Here is a 22,598-nt window from a genome sequence, read left to right as displayed (position 1 = left end):
TCGAGGGCCAGAGATACCATTTTTACAACCCTAAAGGGCCACCTGTCTGTCTCTGCCAGCAGGTCCCTCCCACCCACAGCCAGATGGAAGACTTCAACAAGGAAGAAGCCTCCTTGCTGGTCTCCCTGGCTGTAGCAGGGAAACCACACACATCCTATAGCCCTGTGTGCTCCACCTGGGTCTTTAGGCAGTAGCTCCCTTCTACAGCCAGGGGGATGGAGGATTGGTGCTCTCCTCCCTCTCGCTCCAGCAGGGATTCCAACACCCATGGACCCAGGCAGAGCACTTTGCCCTGCTCCTTGCTACAGCCAGGGGGAGAGGAGCACTGATCTCCCGTCCCCTTGGCTGCAGCAAGGAGCCTGCACTGGTCTTTTAGCCCTGCGGAAATGCGTTCCGCCTAGGTCCTTAGGCGGCGGCTCCCTTCTGCAGCCAGCAGGAGAGGAGCCGTGGGCCACTTTGAAAACCTCCACGGGCCACTTTTGGCCCCCAGGCCACAGGTTGGGAACCACTGCACTAACTTGACCAACTACCCTATCTTATAGTCATATATAAACCACACAAAGTCACTGAAACAGAACCCATCGTTAGGCATGGTGAAATGCATGTATCAGAATCTACCTATTCCTTGCCACTACTATGATGACTAAAATAAACTGTGTCCCAGATGTTAACACTTGCTTCCTTGTAATATTCATGTGCAATCCAAGATGCACTATTTTTGTTCACTCTATCCCATTGTAATGCCTCAGGCAACCAAGTGCACATTAGTTAACATAGTGATGAACGAAAAGAAATGCTGTAAAACCAAAACTAAACACACCAACTTTACCAGACTTTAAGATTGCCTACTATTTTTAAGCCTTTGGTTCTGACTGCAATTTCAATTAGGGCAGAGACTGCACAGCGGATTTGCAAAAATGCAAGAAAATTTAGTCCTAGTAGAGCAGTGTCCAGGACATTAACATGATATAAACTGAAAGTTTAATGTAATTGATAGAGTACACCAAGAAGTTTTAACTCGTTTTTAATATTGCCCAGTAGATGCTTAAGTTTTTGTTGATGTTTTTAAGTCACACACAACCAGTCTAATTAGGCATGAGGCAATTCTCCAAAAAGGGCCATATTTTTGGAGTTTAATATTCTCTCTCTCATACACACACACACACACACACACACACACACACAAAGTTTTTACATACATTTCAATCAGGTCTTATATGGAGCTGTCAAGTAGTGATATAAGCCTATAAGTGAGATGAAACAATGGTACCCAAAATGAGAATATCATTTTTGCACAGTTCCAGAAATACTGCAACATGTCTATGACTACAGTTAACGTTTAAACTAATTTCAAAACCTTAATGTGGTATTTATTGGTCAAAGCTAACAAAATGACAATATGTTAAAAGATTTTTATTGGTTTTGCATGGGCAAGTATGGTTTTCCAGAAATGAAGCTCTTTGCTATTTTTGCCACATTTTAAATATCAACGTTTTGGACTACACTAACATGAAATATTTTCACATCACATATTCTTAATTGTCAAAGTAGCTCACAAGAGACTATAATTTATATTTTCAGTTGAAATTTGCTGACCATATCAGTCCCATGCTGAAGGTTGTGCAACAGTAGTAGTAGTAGATTGTATGCCCATAGTTTGTACTGCACAATGGGTAGATACAAATGTGTGAATTCTTAATGTAATGCTTCTCCATTTATATGCTGTTGTACATACAAATGTAACATCTAGTCTGGCGAGTAGAACATTTTCATTTGCAATTTCTATTCATGCAGTACTAGCCTTTGAAATATTCTAAACTTAGCTCTTTAATTCAGTGACTCTTATGAACAGGTCATTATTAGTGTCAGATGACAATACACAGCTTCATATTATGAATATTCAAACGTTATGAGAGAAAGACTTAAAAGAAGTTTGTAGAGTTTATCTTCATTACAAGTCCTTGCATCTGCACAAAAGAGGGGCAAAGTGCACGTTACTGCTCTTATCAACCATGCCATCACCATATGACAAACTCATCTCAGCCTGAATCTCATCCAGACATTAACATCAATATATTTACTGGACTGCATGTAACATCAGATGCACAAAAGCCTCAATTGAAAATAGCAGATATTGGTGAAGAATAAAATGGAGAGATTTGGGAGAGGTGTACTTGATTCTGATGGGACATACAGCTTCTATAGTCGTCAAGAAATCTGGCATCAAAACATCGCTGACACAACCAAGACAACTTCACAGATGCGATCAGTCCAAAAATAGTTTCTTGCAGAGCCCTGTCCCTAGCAAGATGCGTAAAAAAATTTTCAATGGCAACTGTTCTTAGTCATCCAATAGGACCGGTGCCTATGGCCCTCTTCCATGTTTATTGATCAATGAGAAGAATAGACAAGGCTGAATTAGGGCATCAGCTGGAAGATCAAGCTGAAAGAATCTATGAGCTAACAGCATGCAACAAAGAAATCACAGTGTACATCAGAGATGCCCTGGCTATCATACAAATGGTGACTGGAGATAAAATCCTCCCATTTGATGAGTTGGCTGCTGAGTTCTTGAGACAGGTCCTAAAAGGATTTGGCAAAGCTAATTCTGTAATCAAAGTCTTTGACAGGTATGACAAACAGTAACTCTGTGAAAACTGCAGAAGGACAGCACCAGGCAGCTCTAAGGATGAATGCAAAATACACTGGGTGACTGGTGAACACCAATGCCTGTGCCTCCGTGGAAAAAATTTCTAAATGTGGCATCCAACAAGCAGTCGTTTGTAAAATTCTTCTGAATATATGGTGCAAAAATGCATCAAGTGTAGGAGCACACCCAACACAAACAATCTTCCTTGCTAGAGGCTTTTCCAACGGTGAAGTAGTAATTGCCAGTAGAGGTGTTGAAAAAGCCTGAGACTTGTACAGTACTCAAGAGGAAGCAGATACAAAGAAGCTTCTGCATGTTATCTGTGCTAGTATGGCTTTTGGGTGTCTCAATGTCAAAGGAACCATGGTAGTTATGGCACCACATAGAGATGTTTTGCCTTGCTATTCACTACTTTCCAAAAATGGAACATAGACATGCAGATTGAAACAGGCACCATTACCAGCACAACTGACAAGTGTCACTACATACATGCAACATGACTTCTGCAACATGCTTCCAGCTGTACATGTATTAACAGAATGTGACTGTTATCCCTATTTGGTATTGGAAAAACCATGTTTAATATTGTCAAAACAAAGGGAATTTACAACTCAGATTTTGCCAACTTGGTAGAGAGTGATGGAGAAGCTGCCATTTCTACTGCAAGGAAGTTGGTTCCAATGTATGACCAGAGCAAGAAAGAAAAGGAGACACAGAGATCCGAGTTGCTTGCACCTCAATCTAGCCATCAAAAAGGTAAAGTCACTGGCCAAACTCCCACCACAAGGACAGTTCTGAACAGCAAGTCAAAAGAGCATCTTGGCAAACAAAGATTTGAGTCTTTGCACACCATTGCAACACGGATGGAAAAACGTGAATGATGAACTATTTCCTGTATTCAAAAGCCTGATGGCATCTGAGCTTCTATAAGATTTTATTTGTGCTTGAACCAGTAATGATTGCTGCACAATCAACTGCATCTGTAATCAGAACAATCTTCCCGGTACAGAACAGGGCATATGCCAACACAGTGAAGACTGTGGTTACCCACACATTCTCAACAGAGATCATAAATGATGAACAAGACTATGATAATGATACTGACTACAAGTGTCAGAGCAATTACATTTCAATGATACCTGTACAAATGTATTATAGATTTTGCTTTACCCTTTAGATTGTGATCTCAAAGCAATGCAAAAACAAAAGTCCAATTTTATGTCTTGAGAGAATACATAGTTTAATGACTAACAGCAATAAAGGCAAATATTTCAAAGTAGTCATTTTAAAGTGTTGATGGTGTCATTGTTTATCCATTTCTAAAGTAACGACACCCACTTGACAGCTTCACATCATACCTGATGTTAAAATAGACTTAAGTTTTCGTGTGTGTGTGTAAAAAGAGGGCACATTAAGTCAACCAAATCAATGGTGTGGATGTGTGTATACAGAGGGTACATTAAATCAACCAAATTAATGGTGTCTGCCACTCACCTAAATGAAAGTAATCAGATATTCTTAGGCACTGATCACATCAGAATTCATTAGATAAACAAAGTTAGACCTAGACAGCATTAAGGTGAAGACCCCCATGAAAACTCCAGATGCTGCAGGAAATACTGTTGCTGATTCTTTAGGTGAATATTCTTTCCAAGTGAGCACGGACAATGCCTCAGCATGGTAATAAAAGGTGACATTGATTAAAGTGGAATCAGATGAAATGTAAAACTGACACTGACCACTTCTAACCATATATCCAAATGGCACTTTTTATAAGAATAAGGGTGTGTCATAGGGCATCACCACCTGGAGAGCCCCACTTCAGAAGACTGCAGCACAAGTATGCCTGTTTTAGTTACTGCTTTCTATGGTCCATGCAAAGAAACACTGTATCAGGCACTGAATAAGAGACTAAGCCCATCTATGGGCTTAATTTATTCACATGCACCACTGGAATACTTCTCCAAAAACCTTGTAGCAAAACCATTTTCAACAAACCCCACTAAACATACAGCAGGATTTCCCATTTCTCTCTCCAGGGACATCAGCAAATAGTCACCCACGCAAAAGTCAACAGTGGCACTTTCTCAGTTCCTTTGGCCCCTGATTCAGAGGCCCACTCTCCAGGTCTCATTGCCTGGGATCAACCAGACTTCCCACAGCCCTTCACTCAATTCTTTGCCCGAAGGGCGACCCCTCTTGCTGATTTCACTTCCTCTAGGCCTCTTTGCCTCTAGGCCTCCCCTGCGCAGGGGATCCACCCTTATGCAATAAATCTCTTCATTCTGGGCTTGGCTTCCCCAGTCCAAGCTGAATCTTCCCCTTTTTCTTAGCGGCCATTGCTCGAGCCTTCTGCTAATCAAGTGTCCCCAGCTTTGATCAACTCCCACCAACAACTTTGTTCCAGTTCTCTCTACTGGGTCTGCTGAAGTTCTCGCCCAAGGAACACCTCCCAGCTCTTCCTTGCTGCTTCCTGTCTCTCTCAAGTCTCAAGCAACTCTTACCTGCACCACCTGTGCCTAACTCCTCTAACTTTCCAGGTCTCCTCAGAGAGCTGTGACCTGCTACTCTCCCTCTCTAGGGCCCAGGTACCTTCTGACCTGTCACAGGCCTCTTCTCTCAAAGAGCTAGTGTCACCCTGTGACAAGGTGTCAGCCAACATCTAGTTCTAGCTTGATACTAGTGAAACTCCATCAGAAAGGGCCAAGGCTCAGCTAGTGTAAATTGTTATAGCTCTATAGATTTCAATGGAGCTATGACACTTGACACCAGTTGAAGATTTGTGCTTATATGTTCACATTCTGCTATTTTTAATCAGACCCTGGCTTGTCAACAAAGACTTCAAAAGGGAACAATAAGAGAACCATAAAATTGCTTAGAATAGCTTTACAAGTGCTATACAATGAAGACTAACTTCTATAAATTAAGTTTTTCATTTTACAGATACCATAAAAAAAATCATATTAAGATTAAATTAAAGTTGAGAGAACATAGCAATACTTTAGGGTGAAATGCTTTACAGGGGATATTTTTCCAATATCCCAAAATCAAGTATTATAAAACCCAGGAAATTCATAGTTGAAGTTAAACTTTAAAGAACTCCAAACGTTACGGTATGCATAATTGGGACACTATAGCAGCTTTAATTCTGCCCTATAATGACAAAATGCAATAGCTATCTGATTATTATGGCATTTCAGTGCTTGTGCTCCCAGATTAGATCAAATTGATTTTTAAGGACAGATTTGACTTCACATGCCAACTGCATCACTTCAAGGCAGAGAACCCTAAACAGAAGTCTTCATAGTTGTGGATTTAAAAAAAAAAAAAAAAAAAAAAAAAAAAGATTTTTTTTTTTTTTTTTAAACAAAAAAAATGGGTTTGTTTTTTTTTTTTATTTAAAATCAGATTTCTGATTTTTTTTAAAATCAATACTAAATTTCTCTCATTTAAAAAACAGTTACAATTAAATCTCATCACAAACATGCTAAATCTACAATTACAGTCCCATAAAAATGAATTAATGGCTCTAGTCTGTCCAGCCTAATTACCAGCTCTTGCCTCTTCAAAGTTCTGGGCTTTCAGTTTCTGTTTCTAAGGAGACTAAAGTCATATGTGCAAAGAAAGGCACAGGCTGGATAGGACTGTTGTTCTGTGCTTATGTGGTGGTGGAGCTGGGCCAAGCAAGGCAGAGGAGTTAGTTAAGACACTGTCTTAAAGACAGAGAGACAAAGGACGGAGGAAGAATAGAAAGTAACAGTGGAGTGGACTGGAAAGAAAAAGGGAAGACATTATTCAGTACACACACAGCTTCCTATATTCCCCCAAACTTTTGCCACAGAAAAACTGTCATGCTTCTGGGCGTAAGAGAGACCCTCTCTGGGAATATTTTGAAGAAATTCCTTCCCTGGGTAAAAGAGGAAAACGTGTCAAGTGTAAGCAGTGCAAGAAGGAGATGCAGGGCCTAGTTGCAAGAATGAATAATCATAAAGAAAACTGCTTATTGAGAGAAAATGATGTGGATATGTCTGAAGAACAATGTGGATCAACTGGTTAGTAACTTAAATAAATTCACTTTGCAATGCATCATTCTTCAAGACTCTGTCTATGCCTTCTAGTATAAATGTGATTTAACAAGTAAATGCCCAAGTGGTTTGCTATGTTGGATGTTGCTTTAAAAAAAAAAAAAAGTTTAGCTATGCTAATCTTTATGGCTTGTTTAATTAGGTTTAGAATCTATCGCCCAAGTATACGGTACAGAAAGCTGCAGTAAGAGAAATCTAGAGTTGACAGTTGCCACTGGGTGTCATTTTCTTATTTTATATTACATAATACATGCCCCTTATTTTGGAACATCAAGGCCACAGACCATAACGGTGATGCCATGTCTATTCCCTGTTTAACTTCAGCATAACCCCGCTTTCCCAAGGGAACCCCAACCTAAACTTGTTTTTTCAAAAAACACAAGTGCCAGTGAGTTCTATGGGGCTTACTCCAAAATAAAGTGCACTGTAAGTGCAGTCAGTCTTAACTTTTTTGGTAATTTGGAATTGGATCTGCATCCTTGCTGAAAAAAAGTAAATGATTAACTGAATAATAGAATGACTATTCAAAATCATTTTCAATTTTTGTTTCAGGATCCCATTTAAGCATAAGACACTGTGACTGACTATCTACAACAACTTCAGCATCATCCGTTGGCACATTTAGCAGCAATGCTGCAACTAAACGTATTTCAGACAACAAAGTATCAGTAGCAAGCAAAAGATTTCAATCATCCAGTAAAACCACCACCATGGATGGGTTTGCAGTAAGGACCAGAAAATACCAACAAGACACCATAGATGAAAAGATTGCTCAGTTCATTTATGCCACAAATTCTCCTTTTCACATTGTTAACAAAAAACACTTCATTGACATGGTTGAGTTCTTACCACCAGGCTACACTCAACCTGGGAGAGCAGACATTGGTGGAAGGTTGCTAGATAGTGTATGAGAAGGAACTTGAACGGTGTGCAAGAAATATTTAGGGGAAATTTGCCAGTATAAGCCTTGACAGGTGGAGTAATGTACACAATGATCTAGTAATACGTGCCTGTGTGACAACAGAAGATGGGGTTGCAGATCTTTCAGAAACAATAGATACATCTGGAAATGCCCACACAACACAATATTTAAAAGAAGTGGCAGTGAAAGCTGTAATAATCTGAACAAAAATTCAACTGTCACATGCATAGTTTCATCTCAGACAACGCTGTAAACGTGGCAAAGATGAGAAGATACTTAGAAGAAGAAACAGAAGGATGCTCCTTAATAACATATGGCTGCAGTGCCCATTTAATGCATCTTTTAGCCAAAGACTTAAGTAAGTCTTCTCCAGGAATAAAAGAAAATGTTGTTGAAGACACAAAATACTTCTGTAATAACCATTTTGTTTCAGCTTCACTGAAGAGAGCAGGAGGATCCAAACTAATTCTCCCTCAAGATGTTCGATGGAATTCCATGGTTGATTGTTTTGAACAATTTATTAGGAACGGGCCTATTCTCATAAAACTTTGTGAAGAAAACCATGATAATAGATGGACGTATCTCATCCAAAGTATCTAACATTGGATTGAAGAGGAATGTAGAGGATATGCTCAGTATACTGAAGCCTATCTCCATAGCCTTAAACAAATTTCAGAGAAATTGTTGCTGCATTACTGATGCTGTTGAAATTTGGAAGGCACTTCAAGAGACACTGAAAAAAGAAATACCTCACCAGAAAGTTAAACTGCAGGCAATAAAGAAGCAAATGGATCAAGCACTAACTCCACCTCATTTTCTTGTGAGCATTCTCGACCTCAGATATAAAGGTAAATGCCTAACTTCTGAAGAGGATGATGCTGCCATGGCATGGGCATCTCACAATCAGTCCTCAGTTATGCCAGTCATAATAAGTTTCAGGGCTGGAGAAGAACCATTTAAACAGTAGATGTTTACTGATGATGTTTTGAACAAAGTCACTCCCCTGAATTGGTGGAAATCACTAGCCAGGCACCTTGCAACAGTGTTCCTTCACTTACTAAGCCAACTTTTCACAGCAGTACCTTCCTCTGCAGGCACAGAATATTTTCATTGTTTGGTATTATTCACTCAAAGCTAAGAAATTGACTGGGAGATGAAAAAGCAGGAAAACTCATATTTCTGTTTCAGTCTATGAATAAAAATGACAGTGGGAGTGGGAAAGATGAGAGCTAGTTGTAAAATTTTAAGGACAGAGTACATTTAGTGTTGCGATGACTTGTCTGTTAGAGTTAATAAAATTTAAATTTTTTTTTAAAAAAAGTCTAAGGACAGGCATCAGCCAGCAAATCAGGAGACCACTGCAATTGTAAATGTGAAACATTTATGTAACATTTAAGATCTAGTTTAGTAAAATATAAATGCTATTGTGTGTCTGTGTGTGAGATTTAGTTCTTACCGTTCTAATGTACTGCTGTTGCATCTGCAGCTTGACACAGGTATGAGTATTATGTACTATTCCCTAAATTAATAAAAATCAAGTTAACACAAAGTATACCCTCCTAGATGTTGTAAAATGCTGTATTGAGTTGTAAATTAACATGTTTTAGTGACCAGATTTGCACTATTGTTTAAGAAATGTGAAGAAGTAGTATCAGTGAGAAACTTGATTTAAATCAATGATTCTCTCGGTAATTTAAATCATGATTTAAATGAATGATTTTAATCTCCTTGATTTAAATCAATCCACCCTGTCCCCTTCTGACATATTTGCTGTAACTGAGGCAGCAGATCCAGTTCAAATTGATCACATTTAATAAAGTCATAATCCAGTGGGGGAAACTGACCGACCTTAAATTTTGATGACACTGAAATCCAGACTAAGTCATTATACTGCTAAACATTTAAGTTTGTTTCCCTATAAACAGCCAGTGCATACCTGTTATCCTTTACTGAAGTCTTAAAAATGGCTTTACACCAGTCTGTACCCCCTTGCCCAGAAAAAAAAAAAGTACATAATCTTTAAAAAAAAAATCTTTCTGATATTAGATAAATTAAGGCAGAAACAATGGATTATGAGGTTTAAAAACACAAATCACTACCCAATCACAGTCATTTTACAATGCCGGCCTAGCGTCACCAGTTACATCTTGCCCTTATTTTAGCAGTCCCTGCTTAAAACAGACCATAGTCTTTTACATATGTTTGTACATCACTGAGCACAAGAGAACCCTGATTTTAAATAGGGCCTCTGGACACCACCAGAGTGTAATATTATATTAGTAATAAGTAAGTGCAATGACATTAACAAGTCAAAAACCACAATTTAGCTAAGCAGTTAAAGATGGTATCAGATTTCAATATGCTAAGAAATTATTTTCCAATACACAGCAGGAGGATCAAGTCAAAATTTGCTTTTCATTCACATCCTCATGATATATTGGAAATAGTATTTTATATAATGTCACTTAAATCATTTCAGAGGGGTAGCCATGTTAGTCTGTATACAGCAAAACTTAAATCATTGTAAATTACTATGGCTCAGTCAGTGAGAATAGTTTTCCAAATTTAAGGGGCAAAACCAGAAGAAAATTTGAACCCTGCCTTCTAAATTCCAATAAAATGTTAGAGGAAACATGCACAGTATGAAGATATATATGATAGTATCATAATAATTCATACTGATACAATTTGATAATCTCACTTGTTTAAACTTTATGCATATTACTTCCCAAAGATTGAATGCTTGGCAGCTAATGCTAATCTTTGAATTATTCTCAGTGATTCACACATTATCTGCATAAACTCCCACAGCACATAAACAAACATATCTTTGGGCCCAATCTTGTGGTCCTGAGACTGACAAAATTCCACACTGACTCCATTATAGCAGGTGCAGGGTTTTGAGAAATTGCATGAATTGTAACAGGAAGAACAATACTTTCAAAGTAAAGCTTTTCTTTAAAAGTTAAGACCTTGGGAGCACACTTGATACTTGAGCTTTTAAAATGAAATCTAAATTTTTAATTGAGACTTAGGTGTCTGAATTCTAGTGTACTTAATATACCCAGCAACTTTAACATTTATCAGGATTACACTAGATGCTCTATAAAAACATGAAGACACAGCTTGTCCTGAACAATTTACCATTTAAAATTAACTGATTAGCTGACGATCATTAAAGACTTTGGAATCAATCCATTATACAGACTTCAAGACCAGAAGGGATCATCATGATCATCTAGTTTGACCTCCTCCACATTGCAGGCCACAGAACCTCATCCACCCACTCCTATAATACACCCATAGCTTCCGGCTGAGTTACTGAAGTCCTCAAATCATAATTTAAAGACTTCAAGTGACAGAGAATCCACTATTTACATTAGTTTAAACCTGCAAATGACCTGTGATCCAGGCTGCAGAGGAAGGTGGAAACCCCCCTCCCTCAGGGTATCTGCCAATCTGACCCAGGAAATTCCTTCTCAAGACCAAATATGCTGATCAGTTAGACCCTGAGCACACAGGTAGAACCCAGCAGCCAGACACCCAGGAAATAATTCTCTGTAATAACTCAGATCCCTCCCCATCTAGTGTTCCATCATCGTTGGAAATATTTGCTACTAGCAGTTGCACATTGCCTACAATGGCATGTAGGCAGTCATAATACCATCCCCTCCATGAATTTATCAAGCTCAATTTTGAAGCCAGTTAGAGAGGAGGTGAGGGCAAAAAAACCTAACTGTGTGGACAACACAACTGAAATTTTATCATGTGCTAGCAGGTCAAAGTAAACACTAAGCTCTCTCCTAACCCATTAGCCAACATTGTAAAAGTAGGCTTTTTTCCCCTAGTGTGGCCACTCTTATAGGGTTCAGACCACTGCTCTTGGCAAGACACTGAATTAAAGTGCGATTTTTAGTAGCCAATTCTGATGCTTCCTAGGGGTACCCAAGGTTCTGAAGCACCTCACTACCACATGCCCTTAGCGTGAGGAAACTTTGTGCCTTCAGTGGGTCAGCTCTCCAACTGCAACAGACAACACAAGCACTCCTCTCTAGGCCTCACCAGCCCCGGTTACTTCTAAAAGTTAGCAATCGGCATACTCCAACCCTTCCGGGAGATGCTCAGAGTCCAGCCCCTGTTCCAGTGGATACTCTCAGTATTCACCAATTTGCTGCTTCTAAAGAAACAGTACACCACAGTTTACCAGTTCCATCTCAGATTCTCTCTCCACTTAACACACAGCACTTAAGATACGTTTATAGTGCAATCAAGTATAAGTTTATTTAACAACGCATAGAGACTCAAGAAATAGCAAGTAGTAGTATTGGAAGCAAATGGTTACCTATAAAACAAAATCCTAACACACATTCTAGAGCCTAGACTTAACTAACTAAATACTCCAATGTTTTGTAAAGTAATGCTCACCCAAAGGTCTTGCAGCATTTTACAGCCATGGTAGGCTGTGATCCTCCTTTCATGAGGCAGGCATGCTGTCAATTTATCTCCCAATATATACAGATCACATCCTTTGACTTCATTTATAAACAGGAGACTCCCACCCCCCTGCTGTTTTTATTCTTCCTGTAGATTTTCTCTCTTGTAGATTTTGGAACTTTTCGATTGGCACCTGGCTCAGTATCCAAATAGCCCTCCATTGTGATGTAGACAACATACAATACACAAATGACCAGACACAGATATAAGTATTTGTTATCTCCTGCCTGAAAAGAACATGTCTGAAGCACAAGAATCACAAAATACTGTTCAATTTTGTACATGACGAAGAAAACAGTTCTATTATTAATTCATATTGCAGTAGCAATGAGGAGTCCCCAGTCATCAGCCCTGTCCAGCCCCATTGGGCTAAGCATAGTACAAACAAGAAGTCAGTCTAAGGCTATGTCTACACTGCCGGCGGCACAGCCGGCAGTGCAGGATCGATTTTGTGGGGTCGAATGAGCGGCAGTAAAGACTCGCTCAATCGAACCCAAAAGTCAACTCCGTAAATCCACCCCGGCAAGTAGCATAGCACTGCATCAATGGGAGAGCATTTCCCATCAGCGCAGCAGAGACACCGTGGTAAGTAGACATCAGGAAGTCTATGGGAGATACGCAAGCTACATACAGTAAAATAAAAAGAACTACTACACTTAGAAATACATCCAATAAAACATTATACTTCAACATTGCCATTTACTTGGTTAAAAACTTATCTTGTGACTTGTATTTTTGGTACCACACACAAAAAAAGAGCTAGATAAAGTCTTCATTTTAGAAGAAAAATTTATGCGTTGTTTTCTTATACTGAAGGAAAGTATGCCAAGGAAATTAAGACAGAGATTCTGTGTCTCTCAAATTGTATTTTACTGTTCATGTAATTTCATTTTAGGAATTTGTTATAAATACCTAGAAATTAAACCAAGCTTTATCGTGGTATTCCCCACCCCTATAGCAAGAAAATTCAAGAAAGATTTCTCTTGAAAAACAATGAGAACTAAAACTTGATATGTTAGAGAAAAGATATTATATGAAGAGTGGACTAAAGCATATTCCAAATGTATTAATTCATTAAAATCAGCTTGTACCCCAAAAACAGACCACTGATCTGTAAAAGAAAAACCTTTTGAAAGGGGTCAGTTTCTAATTTCATAATGGAGATGTTTATCAGATTTCACTAAAATAACCACCAACATTACAACACAGTCTGCTTCACAAACATTATTTGCTATACCATTTGTGTGAACCTATTTTGAAGTCTGAATTTATAGCTATCAAGACTGCCCAACAATAGCCATTAAAAGGATACCTGCATCTTTTACTCACCCATTTCCTTCTTCTCAAAGGACAAACTCCAAAACATTGATTTAATTATGAACGATCTAAACTGCAAACGTTAGTATCAAATCAAAGTAGTAACACAAACCCTCCAATATGTGAGAACACAGCAGCCATCTGACACTTCTGAATGGAAAATCCTTCCAAAGGTTTTTCAAGGAAGAGATAAAATTAGATTATAAATGGGGCAAGTGCAATGGTTTTCAGAGTTAGAGACTTAAAATAAAAAAGGCTATAGACATTGACATCTGCCTTTAAAAAATTAAGTACACAGCCCAAAATTTAAGCTACTTGAATTTAATGTGCAAGCAGCTGGAGGGAAATCTGCGTGGAGACAAACTCCCACAGACTTCAACACTTACTACCTGTCAAACTCCGCCACCAACTACCCAACAACTAGACCTTTTCTGCTACCTTGACATACCTGCCTAAGTGGATTGAATTCAATGCAGAAGAGAATATGTGCCGGAGAGATTATGAACATTAATCTGCTTTCATTAATTTAACTAGCACAGCACCAGATTGGTTTTTAAATCTTTCCATAATAAGTTATTACAAATGCTTAAACAAAAACACAACAGAAGTGACAGAGGAAGTAGAAACTGAGCATAAGAAGCATAAACTCTACAGGTCACACACATCACAAGTGACATTTGAAACACTCCTCCAAGTGTAATAGAAGGATAAACAGAAGCAGCTTCTTTGTCTTGCCTATAGCAAATTGCAAGCACTTCAAGGCACAAGCTGTCTCTTCTACGCTAATATGTGAAGCAACATAGATAGGTACAGCTAGTGATTAATAAGCACTCCCAGCAAGACCATCCCTTTATCTTTCCAATTTCTGTGTGAAAGGAGACCAAGAGACTCTGGGATTTTCAACCTGCGAAGGTGTGAACAGGAGATCAAAGAGTCACCGGTGCTAACCAACATGCCACAAGGAAACACACACACACATACACACCACAAGCCTTCTCCTAAAGCGGAACACGCGCAGGCCGCTACGCCAGACTCCCTGCCCTGTGAGATGATGGACAAGTGGCTTAGCCTGCTTGTGCCTCCGCTTTGCCATCTGTCAGGCTGGGGTCCCCAGCTGCCTGTCGGGGCGCGGTGCGGGCGGGCACATCGCGGGGGCAGCGCTCCCAGACCCGCCGGCCCCAGGTGCGCGGCAAGCCCCTTGGGCCAGAGACCCTCTGGCTGCGAGGGCGCAGGGCACACACGGCCCCGCGCCCGGCACGAGTGACCTGGTCACTCCTCGCTGCTCTGCCCGCGGCCAGCCGGGCGCGGGAGGCTCCGGAGACCGAGCGCTGCTGCCGCCGGTTTAGAGCCAGGGCAGTTTCCCCGCCGCCTCGCCAAGACTGCCTCGGGTCAGGGCGCCCCAGCCCGGCCAACCCAGGACGCTACACCGGGGCAGCAGCAGCCGCACTCCGGAGCCCGTCGGGCAATGTCACTCCCCGCCGCAGGCGCTGTGCCGGGGAAGAGAGGGGCCTCCGCTGCAGGGAGCGGCTGGGGACAGCTCTCGGAGCCGGGAGCCCGGCACCCCCACCACTCAGCTGCCGTTACCCAGCGGTTCCAACCGTCCCAACGGCCAAACTCTCCCATCCTCGCCAGGAAAAGTTCCCTCCGCCCGAACAGCCGCTAGTCAGACTTACCCCTCCCGCCCAGCCAGAGTCACCGCCTCGTCGCTCCGCTCTGCTCCCTGACTTACTAGCCTTAGGGGCAAAGAGGGGGGAAATTGAGGGGCCGACCACGCCCAGCCTGTCTTGCGCCGTCAGCCAATCCTGACGCGACGAGCAGTCACGCTAGCCTATGGGATTGCACAGAAGGCGGGATTTAGAACAGGCTTCTCCCTCTTGTTTCCAACGGTTGGGGCTGTCCTGTTGGGGGGAGGGAGCCGGGGCAGAAGAGGGAGGAGGCGGGGTGTGTGGGCGGGGATAAAGAATGTGGGCGTGGTTTCCGGACTCCTCTCGACATCTGATTGACAGCAGCAGAGGGAGGGTTTATTAAGCTCCCAGTCTTCTGGGGCCAGATGTGGGTGAGTGAGAGTCTCATTCTCATCCAGCTGTCCTCTTAGGGCACAGGTGCTGTGAGACTGACATAGGACAGGAGCCCGAGGCTGACCTTGCCTGGATGGCTAGTGCAGAGGATGGGAGTGGTCAGCGTTGGGTGTTCAGCATTTTGCAGTAGTGGCTCTGCACTTCACATGATCAAGCCCAGAAACATTAGAGGCCTTGAAAGTCTCAATACAGGGGAACTAATATAAGCAAATCCATTATTTTAACCTCACTCTTAATCAGAGATAGGCCTGAACCACAAAGTGGGATCCAAACCATGCTGAGGATCCTGCTCTGTACAATATCCACCAGCTCCTCCTTCAATAACTCTTAAAGTTAGCTAGTCTATGTAGTATAGCAACTGTAATGGCCACACACCAATCCCTGTATGTTCTATTTTGTCTAGTGCTGTTGCTTTGGTTGTGCCTTTAAATCAGGGCAAAAGCACTAACTACAAATAGTGTGAACCATGTACACTTAAGTTGTAACATAAATAATTAATAATAATCATTTAGTGCTACACTCCCTGATTCCATTCACCACAAGTCAGGAAACATTTCTTACTCAGACAAAAAATCGTTATGAAACTTCAGGAAGAAATTAGTATACTGAAAGAGCTTGATCCACTTGATGCTTTCATTTTAGGATTCAGCTTGGCAAAAACAAAATCTTAACTCAAAGATAAAAAAATTGTCTCATATTTGGAGCTCAAAACTGGATGGAAATCTTCCATGAATTAAAAAACCTCACTAAGAACCAATAGGCCTGAAATGTGTGCATTTAAAGTTCAGGCAAGTTAGTTGGGCAGCATGAACATCTACATATACTTGTTTTACTGCTCTCTAAATAAAAAATATCTCAGCCAATTCTGATAACTGTTCAGAAGTAAAAATGGGGATGACAATGTAGGAAAATTATTACCTAAAGTGATCTGAAGTAAGAGTTACACAGTCCTGACAAATAGGTGCTTATAATGGAAGTGGTGCATTCAGAAGCCTTAATGAGATCACCTGACCTTTAATCTCTTCCATTTATAAAGAATAAATGTTTAATATTGATCAGTGTTGTCAGCTTATTTATGTACATATGTAATGTCTTCTTACCAACCCCCCTGGAAATGAAACAACTGTGACGGATTATTGCAATTTTGCATCAATCATAAATAAGGCTTTCTTCTATCACAGACATTCTGTAATTCCAGAACTTACACTGCAAAAAGAAAAGATAATTCACTTTTTTTAAAGGAAAGATAAAGTAATATGGTCAATTTGTGCTGTTACACTGAGGAGAAACAAGACTAAATTAATTTTTTGCACAGTCATTTCTTTTCACTGAGTAACCATTTGGATTCTCATGAAGAATTAATTTAAAATAAAATGGAAGGCATTTTAATTACCATTTGTAAAAATGCTATGAGGATTAAGTATTAATCTTGAAAATACATCTACATGGTAATTTTGAGGATTAATAAGGATTAAATGAGTCAATTATTAGTGCAATTTTACACATGGTGAACTTGAGACATAGAGGATTTGACTTGCCACAAGTTAAATGATAATCAATGTCAGAGTCAACACTAAAACTCAGGATTGGGCCCTTTGACACTTACTCCATAATGTTGTTTTCTCAAACAATTATTCTTTTAAAACCTTGCCATTATATATCATACGTGCAATATTAACAGGTGAAGTTCACCATATGGTCCTGTACAAGTGGATACCTATGTTCACACAAAGCTCTATTGATTTCAAAATATGTGTGTGATGTGTGGATCTCATTGCATTATTGGGGTCTTAGCGAGGTTCAGGTCTCTCTGTATTTATCTATTTATGTTTTACTTGCTGAACTGGATGTATATTTGGGTGTCTTGACATAAATACATGTAGAAATATATGGTCCAATGTGTATATCAGATTATTTTATTTGTTTCCAGTAAAATCTATGATTACTTTTAAAGAACTGTCTTTTTATAATTACTCATGCCTCCTTTGCTCAGTTATTCATCTCTACTGCATGTGAGGTATTCCCCTTCCTATCACTTGGTGCACAATGAACTTCTGATAATTACTTATGCCTCCTTTGCTCAATTATTCATCCCTAATGCATGTGTTACCATTGAAAGTCTTAATTCAACAGGGTGGTGGTTTCTGTGACATGGGATAAAAATGCAAAGCAGGGTTGCTTATTCAAGCTAGCAGCTTGAAGAGGTGGGTCCTATCAACCACAGCACTTTATAGTAAAAGGAATGGGGGCTGTTACAAAGAATAATTTTAGGAACAACCAAGTGGTGGTTTATGTTTATTTAAGTTAAAAATAAAGGCTAATCTTAGGAAGAGGATAAATTTGGACTACTCTCACAGGGCTTGATTCTTCTCTCACCCTATGATAATGGTTACTTCTGATTTAGATCTACTTCATGTAAATGAGAGGAGATTCAGACTGTGTGTACTAGCCTAGGAGCAGCGTGTGGACTTCACCTGTATACAGTGAGGTAAGAGAGTTTTTTTTGGTTTATTTTTAATTCTATATCTTGAAAGTGACTTAGAAGGATCAGCCATCCTGATTGCACCTATTATTTGCAAAAGTGGTGTAGCATGACCATAATCTTAAATGTTGCTAACCAATTATTAGTTTTATTGTTACTGAAGAGTTATGATTCAAATAGTTAGTACAAGTAATGGTATTATGAATCCTATACAAATGATATTTGAGATATTCCCCCTCCTACAGTACAATACATCCATTGACAAAGCTCAGATTTTAGGTTGTATTATCAAAATAAAATAATTTGCCTTTTACTATCTCAATAGTTCTTAACACTGTTTAAACTATTTTGGTTCTTCAACCATTCTCTAGCTATAGTGGCTGTGTAATATTATTAACTGTCTGTGCAGCTTTCCCATGTGTGTGGATTCTTATTTCAGTAATCATTTTTATTGCTGTGTGAAGACGTGAACCAAATTTATTACCTTTTCTTTTATTCATTGCAGCTTTCTTATCTCTAGCAAAAGTCCACTTCAAATTACCCAGCAAGAGTTCCTTTCAGGCTGATGAGGACTACAAAGAACAAAAACTTCAGTTACACTTCCTCCGACAATTGGTAAAGCTCAGTGCTGCCTTTAAAATTATTGTTCCAGAAAGTTGTTTCATTGTAGATTTCAGAAAATATTTTTGTTCTCCAGGAAAATAATTTCTAACCCTCAACTTTCACTTGTTTTTATTAGCAGTTCATTGTGCACTAAGGTTTTAATTTTAATTTCTTATATTTCGATTGCAAACTACTGTGCATTTGTAAGCTTCTTTAAAAAGCATAAATCCTTGACAACTAAATACTTAACTGTAATCTGGGGTCATATGACTTGTACCCAGAGTTCAATTCAACTAGCAGCACATTATTAAAATAATAAATCTGAGCCTTTGCAATGGAAAATCTGAAGTTATTACAGGTTATATTATCTTATATCAAATCTATAGCATAAAAGACATCATAGAAGACATTGTTTAGAGAGCATAACTGAAATTGGGATTCCAAGACTTCTTGTTCCTGGGTTACAGTTCAAATCTAGGTCAGGTCAGTTGCAGCTGGAAGTCATTACCATCTGATAGCCATTGGTGGCCTGTGTGAATTAAGTAGTCATTCTTCAATTCCCAGCAGAAATGTATTCACATCTCAGAACCATAATCAAGGCTAACACCAACCTTGGTCAGCAATCACAGAGAGACTAAGGACTGAGGCCCCAATCATGCAGACACTTAAATCTGTAAGTAGTTCCATTAAATGGAACTATTCACATGTGAAGTTACTTGCATGTTAAGCAACTGACTGAAGGACCACTGACTTTCATTGAATTCAATTAACTTTGGATTAGGACCCTAAAAGTCTACCAGGCTAGAACCTGAATGAACTACATTCTGATCCTTCAGAATAGTCCTTCTAGGATGGGACAAGGCATGCTAATGGAAGATTGTGTGAAAGCTTTTAATTGCCCTACCCATACTGTGTTCCCTTATGGCTATATAGAAGACTTCGGTCTTCAGGGCTATCAGTTTAGCATCTTTCACAAGGAATAAATTCAACAACAAAAATGAGACTTTGTCAGGAAAAAAGTCATCAGAAAATAGAGCTGATTGGGAAATAGGATTTCCATTTCAAAGAAAATTCTGACATTTAAAAATTTCCTTTTTGTCCTGAACTGGAATGAAAAGTCAAAATTCCCCACAAAATGAATATCCCAAATATGTCATTTTTGGACACTGAAAACAAATGATCAAAACAAAACATTTCAATAAGATCAAAACATTTTGTTTCAGCCTTATCATTTTGAATGTTAATCTAATTAATGAATATAAATATTTCAACTACAAATTAATTTTTTTTAAATAAAATCAGCATGTTCCCACAAAACATCTTGATTTTTGTCACATCAGCATCTTCACATAAAACTCTTCTGGAAAAATTTTTACCAGCTTTGCAAGAAAGGTGGAGACTATCTCTTTATAGCAGTTGCTTGGTTATCAAACTAATAGATCAAAGCTCATAGGGTACTAGTTTTATTTTTTATAGTGTCATAAAACATTTTAAATTACGAAAGCAGTTACAAATGTTTTATTGCGCATTTGATTCTGATTATGGTCCTCTTAAAGGAACCTTGTCAGGTTTAAAATCATATATTGGTACAGCAATTTTAAAAATGTCCTTAACTTTATAACAAATAACTTGTTGTATTATCAAATCTGAAAGAATTTTTCAGACAACGTAACTTTAATTTTTAGCACAGGCTTCTTGTCTAGTTTTTTCCAGTTCACTTGACTCTGACAATGAAAATATATAAATCTGTTTTGCATTTCTCTCTATTCAGTTTCTCTTTCCAGGTCTCAGGTACTATAGTTCCATAATACTGCAATATCTGAGTTGCAAATGCTGCAGAGGAATATGTTCTTATTTCAAAAACACTCCAATGGAATTCAGAATAAAATAATGGAAGCTTTTCTACTGGTCTTAGATTTTGTAAATGCTAATTTTCACAAAACCCAGATTTAGGGTCAAATTTAAATCAAGAGTGTATCTTTAAAGGCCAGGTCTCTAAACAAGATGCTCAATGTCAGAGTCTTACATGAGTATGATTCACCAAGGTTATGAACATTATCTATTAAGAAGCAATAACACTGATTTTGATTAAATACTGAAGGGAAGCAACTGTAAGGTATCTGATAACAGCAAAAGTTATTAATTCCAATGCCTCAAATGTTACTATTATACTGTATGACCAGATTAAACAAAATGCAGCAACCAAATCACAACAAATGCAAATGAAGAATAACATGCTCTTACCTGCAGAGGGCTAGAAAGTCGCTTGCTGTCTCTTTCTGAGATTTTTTTTTTTTTTTTTTTTTAAAAGAGAACACATTGGAGTGTGGTTGGTATGAATAATAGAGCCAGAATGAGGTTAAAAATGAATTCTTACTTTTGCAAGGATAGTTTTACGAAGTAAGTTGTGACTAGTATGGGTTGTGCAATTGGATGGATATATATATAGGCCTGAATCTTGTCCTTTGATGAACAGCTACACTGGCGGGGAAGTGGTGGACAAGATTGCATAGAGATGTCTCTCTTCCAACCTTGTGTCTATGCAGCAGTGGAACAGAATGTATAGCACTCAAGAGCGCACTACAGCGTAAGGCTGGATTAAGGCAATCTTAGTCCCTAGGCACACCATGACACAGGGCCCCTTGTGATTCCCATCCCTGAACTGTGGCTCTGCCTACCATTTGGAGCATCAAGAGCAGGGCTACCAAGCATCCCACATTGTGCAACACTCCGGCATTTGTCAGCCCTGTTATGCCTGTGTTAGTCAGTTGAAATATCATACATCCACCTAAACTGTAGGCAGGGACTGCAGTTCCTCCTGATGGACTCTACATAGTTACCAAGTGGCAGCAGCAGAACAGCAGCAAGTAGGGAGCAGTGGGGTCTGGATGGGGGGAGTAGAGAAGGCATGAGTGAAGAATGCAAAAAGCTGATCTGGAGAAAGGAAATATGACAGAAGCAGTGCCAGCTCCCAAACTCTCAAGAATCCTTGGGCTCCCATTGCTTTCCGGACCTCAGGATTCTCACTACCCTCTGACTCTTACAGTAGGGGAGTTTTCCCCCCCAAGATATGGGTGGAGCATGCTGGCAGGGCACAATGTGTGTGGTGCACATGAAGCTTGTCTTGTTGCTGACCTGTAGAAAAACAGAAGGCTTCATTTACCAGAGATATCAACCAGGCCAATGACTTCACAAGCCCTACAGCCACACATTTTTAAGGTGAAGTTTATGGTTATGTGCCCATTAATTTCAAATATGCAAATTAGCTCATTAAATGTTATCCAGCGATCTGCACAAAATTTGGCAGTTATGTGGGAGTACCCTGCCATTCCAGGGAAGTGGGAGCTGTAGCAGGGGCCCCCCTTTTCCTCATCTCCAGGTGCTCAGAGGTGGCTCTGCAGTACTTACACCAGCATCTGGGATGTATGTAATTGAATGGGTGAATCAGGTCTCCTGCACCTTTTTCTCTTTGGTGAAGGACAAAGGTTAACAGAGTACCCTACTATTAGAGTTCATGCCTCTCAGAGCTATTGTTTCAGACTCTCTGCTGACTCAGACAGACCTCTCTGCATCTGTTATGCTTTCAAGCTTTTATTTGTAATCCCCATCAACCTACTTCTTTGTGTTTAAAAGCTAAGATTTTATTGTAGTGACATGACTCCAGGAGCCAGGACACTAGACACAGGCCTATAATGCCTACTCCTTAATCTGGCCTGGGTAGGAAGAAGTCGCAACTAGTGCACTTACTAGAACGCCATGGCTCCAAATGTGCATGTCTAGGCCCCCAGATGGCTAGCATATATGCTGCAGTTGGCTCCATATTCTAATCGGAGTGGAAGCTGCTTCAAAAAGGAGTAGCAGTAAGATGCACCCAGAGGTGTCTTTCCACCTGCCCTTAGCCATTCCAATCTTATTAATAACACTGACTCCATACAGGGGCCAACTCTGGTCCACAGTCCCCACCTTC

General features: G+C 39.6%; 1 protein-coding gene and 1 long non-coding RNA gene across 4 annotated transcripts in view; one reads left to right on the top strand and one right to left on the bottom strand.

Annotated features, from left to right (window-relative positions):
- Positions 1 to 15,209, bottom strand: part of HYCC1 (hyccin PI4KA lipid kinase complex subunit 1) — a 104,491-nt gene extending 89,282 nt beyond the window's left edge. For both annotated transcript variants that reach the window (XM_067562077.1, XM_067562079.1), the window contains exon 1: positions 15,142 to 15,209. The gene's annotated coding sequence lies outside the window, so the exon portion shown is untranslated. The remainder of the gene's footprint in view (positions 1 to 15,141) is intronic.
- A 2,264-nt stretch (positions 15,210 to 17,473) lies between these two features.
- LOC137162094 (uncharacterized) lies at positions 17,474 to 18,956 on the top strand. Of its 2 annotated transcripts, none has more exons than XR_010922275.1 (3): positions 17,474 to 17,563; positions 17,951 to 18,034; positions 18,534 to 18,956. It is a non-coding gene; the product is annotated as an uncharacterized lncRNA (long non-coding RNA). The 2 variants fall into 2 exon arrangements; XR_010922274.1 differs by lacking the exon at positions 17,474 to 17,563 and adding an exon at positions 17,669 to 17,750.
- The last annotated feature ends 3,642 nt before the right edge of the window (positions 18,957 to 22,598 follow it).

The sequence above is a fragment of the Emydura macquarii genome, unplaced genomic scaffold (assembly GCF_026122565.2).
Source record: "Emydura macquarii macquarii isolate MOO-44397 ecotype Brisbane River unplaced genomic scaffold, CSIRO-AGI_Emac_v2 contig_2422, whole genome shotgun sequence".
NCBI classification, from domain to species: Eukaryota; Metazoa; Chordata; order Testudines; family Chelidae; genus Emydura; species Emydura macquarii.
Note: the sequence above shows the minus strand (reverse complement) of the source record. Positions and strands in the feature narration are given on the sequence as shown.